Raw genomic sequence first — 6,000 nt, forward strand, 5'->3', positions numbered from 1 at the left:
CAGTTTCACCAAGTATAGACTGGCCTTTCAAACTAGTATCTTAATAATGCCTCTGTTCGTCAGAGGAGGCAGCCACAGTTGCAGCACCCCAGTCTCCCTCTGTGCCCCTGTGGACTGAGGACTCACTTGAACCAGCCAGTCTGGAGGACTCTGTTTTCCTGGCTGTAGGTAAAATGAGGAATTGGATTCAACATTCTGCAGTATCTGTCAAGAAGCAGAGAGTGGAATTGGAAGTCTTCTGTGTCTGGCTTTGAATCTCTTCCAAATGACTGCTCTCTCATCTATAAAATGGAAAGAATACAATTTAGCCTAGACATAGTGTAAAGATGGAACAAGGTAATATCCACAGATGCCTTTCATTAGCAGGCAATAAATAAGTGGTGGTTTCATAAGGCCCACTAATACTAGCTGTGTCTAAGATGATGATGGGTCAGCTACTCAGGCAATAGAGTATTTACTGAGGACTTAATACATGCCCCCAAACATGAAAGAATAAAAGAAGAATGTGGTGGGGAGCCCAGTGTAGTCTAGATGAAATGGTGACTAGGACAAGATACTATCCCCCCAGCTGGAAATGGCTGCCATCACTGGCCCAGTAGCCAGTGTCTTGTCCCTCTCCCAGGCCTCTCAGTACTTTCCTCTTTGGGTTTGAATTATTCAGTTAAAAGATTTATCTTCTTCACCAGACTGTGGTGTCCTTGAGGGTGGGGACCATGTTCTTTCATATTTAAAAATCTGAGCTTATTAAGGAGTTCCCTCTGAAACCACACTGTTTTCTTTTCTTTTTCTTTCTCTTTGTAGTTATTCGTGATTTTATAGTTAGAATGTCATTTTTAAGGCCTCTTGAGTTACATTTCCATGCAAGGCATAGCTCTATAGTCATGGCTGTCTTTCTTCAGAACATTCAGATGTTTAATTTCCTAAAGTTTAGGGGACCGCTTTGATTCATGTGATTGACATGATGGAACACTGGCGAATCCTAACCACTGGTGATTTTTTCCCTTTTATGCCAGTTAGCAAATGCAAAACAACAATTACACTCATTATTTGCTCTATTTTTAGAATGAACTAGTTGTCAGAAAGGCAAGGCAAATGCTCTTTCTGTAGGAGAATAAACCTTTCCATTGAGCTCTGGAGAGCTGATGCCCCTAGTACTTCCCCGTCTTGCCCAAATGCCAGGAAATCTTGTGTGACAAACGGTCACTGACCAATCCAGCTAAGCTCCATCTATCTCTAGGTCAGGCTGGGACCCAGCTCCCTTCAGAAAAAGAGAAAATGCTTGAGTAACAAAATGCTAACGTTAACCTAGAATAGGTACATAAGTTTATGGATGAATTAATATATATAAAAAGGTAATGTGTTGAAAGGACCCTGGGATGGCTCATAGAATCAAGAAAAGAATTAATTCAGATCTCAGGAAGGGCAAGAGCTTTAGGTGACTTCAGTAGCAGGATCTGTGAGCCGTCTCTTTAGGGGCTACCATTATGTTAACTGTACTTCACCTCCGGGTATGTAATATTGTTCAAGATTCAAATTCCAGAAAAGGCACCACTTGGCTCAGCTTCAGTCAGGGTCAGTCTTTTAACTGCCCTCTGTCACGTGGCCTGAATGCAGTCACTGATGCCCACCCTCTTATTTGCAGACATTCCTAGAGAAGGGAGGTTGGTTGTGAACTGGGAAGCCTCCACTCTAGTTGGTGTCTGCCACACTGCGTGCTTGCCTCCTTGCCCCAAACTGATCAGCAACAAGCAAGGCAGGGAAAAACTCTACCCAAGACTCTCTGAGGCAATCACTCTTTCATCTGGTAAAAAGTTACAAGATCAAAGGGAAAAAAAATCACCAACCTGTAATTTTCTGGTATTTATGATGCTATCTTCTTTTACATGCTTACCTAGCATTTTAAGTTCTGTTATTTAACAGGCTAGAATTTCATGAGGCCAAGTATTTATTGCAATACGCAAATTTTATGTACCTAAACTGTACAGCTGGGAATAGGCATTTTCTTAAAACATAGTGTAGCCCTCAAGGAAAAGACTCTAAATCAGAAACCCCCAGGGATTCTTATCCAACAAAAAAATTCAGGAAGAGCTTGGCCCTGAAGGCACTGTAGGATCAAGGAAAGGGGAAGGCACCTTCCATTAATCTCTCATTGACTATTTAGTGAGCACGTGTTCTATGTCAGGCACTGTGCTAGGCACCTGGGAAACCAAAGTGATACACACAGGTATGGTCTGTGCCTTAGAGATCGTATGCTACTCTCTTAAGGTAACACTAACACTAATCAGCCTCTATTGGGGATGAGAGGGGGATATAGAACCATGCAGCAATATGACCTTACCTAGCCAGGGAAGATTTCAAGGGAGGCTGAGACCTGAGAAGAGATGTGAAGAGTAGGGGAAGAATGTTCCAGGCAAAAGGAACTACATGTGTAAAAGAGGCAAGAAAGGGGCGCCTGGGTGGCTCAGTCAGTTAAGCATCCAACTTCGGTTCAGATCATGATGTCACAGTTTGTGGGTTCGAGCGCCACGTTCAGCTATGTGCTGACAGCTAGCTCAGAGCCTGGAGCCTGTCTTCAGATTCTATCTCTCCCTCTCTCTCTGACCCTCCCCTGCTCATGCTGTCTCTCTCTCTCTCAAAAATAAATAAAACATTAAAAATTAAAAAAGATAAAAGAGGCAAGAGAGAACATGATGCATCCAAGGAAATTAATGAGTCTAGAATTGTTGAAGTGTAGACAACCAGGAGGTAGTGTGGCAAGATGAGATAGGAACCAGCTCAGAGACAAGCTTGCATTAGAACTTTATCCCAGGAGTACTGGAGAGTCACTGGAGGTTTTCAATAGGGGGCTGCCTTGTGGATTCAGTGAGGAAGAGTTCAGGGCTGGATAGGCCAAAGACCAGGCACATGGGGACCTTGTAAAGGAAGACTCCTAAAGACTGAACTGACCCTTTTCAGAAAGCTCTTGTGAAAACTAGTTCCTGGGGAACCTGAGTGGCTCAGTCATTTAAGGGTCTAACTTCGGCTCAGGTCATGATCTCACAGTTCACGAGTTTGAGCCTCACATCGGTATCTCTGCTATCTGTGCAGAGCCCACTTCAGATCTTCCATCTCTCTCTCTCTCTATCTCTTTCTCTCTCTCTGTTCCTTCCCCATTCACACTCTCTTTAGTTAAAAAATAAACATAAAAAAAAAAGCTAGTGCTTGCCTTCCTGAAATTTAGGGGAGGTTCTCTGAGAGCCAGTGCAAAGTGCTGGAGACTTTGGAGCAGGACTAAGGCCAATGCAGGGTTCAGAGAAGGGTTTAAAGAGCTGCTCATAGCTGCCCTGAGGCTCTCTATATTGACTTAGGATGAACCAACAGAGCCTTAGGCCAGGCACTCTCTTTTTAAGTGTCTTTATAAACCACACTCCTGGCCTTGAGCTCCTGGTTCCATTCAGGAGGAGAGACTCCTGACATAGAGACGTACTAGGCCCGGATTCAGAACCTTGTGCTGATTCGGAGCCCAGGATAGGTACAGCCAGCCTCCCAGCCATATCCCTCCATCCTGCTGCATAGAGTCAACAGCTAGTCTTGTCCCTGTCACCCACCCCTGCAATTTTGTTTTTTTGCTTGCTATTGCCAAAGAGTTACTGACTAATTTTCTGGTTCACTTTCATTCATTTCTCTGAAAGGAGTGGTCCTTTGTCCAAAATGGCCAGACTGACTTTTTGCTTTGTCACTTATTTAATATTTATTGAGTACCTGTTGGTAAATCCAGATGTAAGCGTTGGGGGGAGTATCGAATGAATTAGATACGAATCTTGACTTCAAGAAACTTGCAGTCATTTATGAGAAATAAGACATGTTGACTCAGCATGTATTTATTAAGGACCTATCATATGTCGGGCTCTGCACTGATTTCCTGAGACACAGCAATGAATGGCCACTCTGGCTTGTAGAGCTCACATGAAAACACAGAAGTGTACACTGCATGCTGAATATGTTATTTTAGAAGTCAGTAGCTTGGTTTCTTAGAGGAAGAGAGGAAGTTGTCCTTGTCAGGAAAACACACGGGTAAGTGTGGCGTGTGGAAGTTGGGCAGGGCCTTGGCCATCAGATGCTAGGGCTTTCAAGGAAGTAGCAGCTACTCAACATGACAGAGCTCAGATGCCAGTCTTCCTGGTACCATGAGCTAAAGGGTGGTGAGAGGGAGGGCAGGGATTCTCATTTTAGGGGGGGAGTCAGAAAAGACAGTGGAAACGACACCTGGATTTAGTTAGCTGGGCCAGCTGTTAGGAGCATACCCCAGGAAGAGGGAATAGAATGTCCAGGACTAGAAGCCAGGCTAAGTGAAATGCGAAGTGTTGCTATATGATGAAATCCCATAGAATAATGAAAACCAGTCTCTAAACCTGCATGTGTTAACATCGGGAGATCCCAAAAAATAATGCTGCCTTTGAAAGGTGTATCAATATGTAGATGTAGATCTAAATCTAGAAGAAAAACACAACAAACTCATCAGACTGATTACCTCTGGGGAGACGAGAGGGGACTGAGGATGAAGGCAAAGAAGTCTTATGCAGTGGGCAAAGAGATGGAGTGGATACAGAAATAGCAAAGTGCACAGTGGATAAGGGGAAGAGCAATAGTTGACTTGAAATTAGCGTGTGGTAGGGAAGATTGGGGGTGAGGGAGAAAAGTGGGTCAGGACCTGGTCATTGAGGGTCAGATCGAAGGTTTGGGGGCTTTGGAGCAAAAGAGGGGCTCAGCGGCAAATCATGAGAGACTTTGAATGCTGAGCACAAACTGAGGACTGAAGAGGGAGGGGGGAAGGGAGAGGGGGTGGTGATCATGGAGAGGGGCACTTGTGGGGAAGAGCACTGGGTGTTATATGGAAACCAACTTGGTAATAAATTATATTTAAAAAAAAAAGAGGGGCTCAGCAGGGCTGGTAGCAGCAGGCAGTGCAGGAGGTGGGGGTCAAGTGAGGAGGCTATGACAGTGGCTCGGCGGGGGCAGAGGCTTGGGGCAGAATGGGACAGGGATGTAAGGCCTGTGGGTGCAGAATGCTAGGGCATGTCGGCAGATCACACAATGCAAACCTAAAACCCCTACCCAGCTTCTTAGAAAGGTTCTTATCTCCAGCCTTAAACACTGTGGGGTAAGGCAGGCTCTGAAGAATGATATGCTCTTTAAACTGACACTCTCAAGGAAGGCTTTAGTTTCCTTGAAAAATTCTTTATTAATTTAAACACCACAGCTTTCTGCTAACACTAAGAAGAGATTATAATATTCCAGCGGGACTTCCTTTGCTTAACATGAAAATAAACCTGACAGAAGGATTACAAAACTAAACACAGAATATTACAAGAAACACTAATTACCTCCCATTCTTTCTTCTCACTCACTAAAACAACTATTTAGACAAACAAAGAAGTGGAGAGAAGGAGGGAGCTGAACTGAAGGGTGTTCGGCTCCGCTAATCCCTGCTGCTTTGATAAATCTGAAATAGGATCATCTGACATCTGAGAAGTGGGAGGTATCTTTCAAGGAGCACTTTGCATCGGGTTACCTCAGGTAACTCTGATTTACCTTTTGAATGAAACATGCCTTCAGCTGAACATATAATTTTTCCTCTGTGAAGCAGCCTAAGAACCCTCCCCTCTCCTCCTTCAGCCAGGTAACTACCCCTCCTCCTGGCCCTAGCCCCCTGCTCGGTTATAACAGTGGGCAGAGGAAAAGGGAAGAAGAAGAAAAGAATGGTTGGTTCCATACCTAACATTTATATTGTGGTCCCAGGATTTCAGTGCAATAGTTAAATGCCACCCCTTCACCCTACATTCAGTCAGATCCTTCTCTTCAGCAACTTTTCTTTGGAAGGGCCCTTGTGACGCAGGAATTCTTACAAAAACTCAAGAAGACTGGAGAGCACAGCATGAAGTGAATGACATGCAACTTCCTAAATAATCAACTTGAGTGTGTACACTCACATCAGTTGTCTACACAGATACCCACCTTCCT

Source organism: Suricata suricatta, chromosome 5 (genome assembly GCF_006229205.1).
Source record: "Suricata suricatta isolate VVHF042 chromosome 5, meerkat_22Aug2017_6uvM2_HiC, whole genome shotgun sequence".
Taxonomy (NCBI): Eukaryota; Metazoa; Chordata; class Mammalia; order Carnivora; family Herpestidae; genus Suricata; species Suricata suricatta.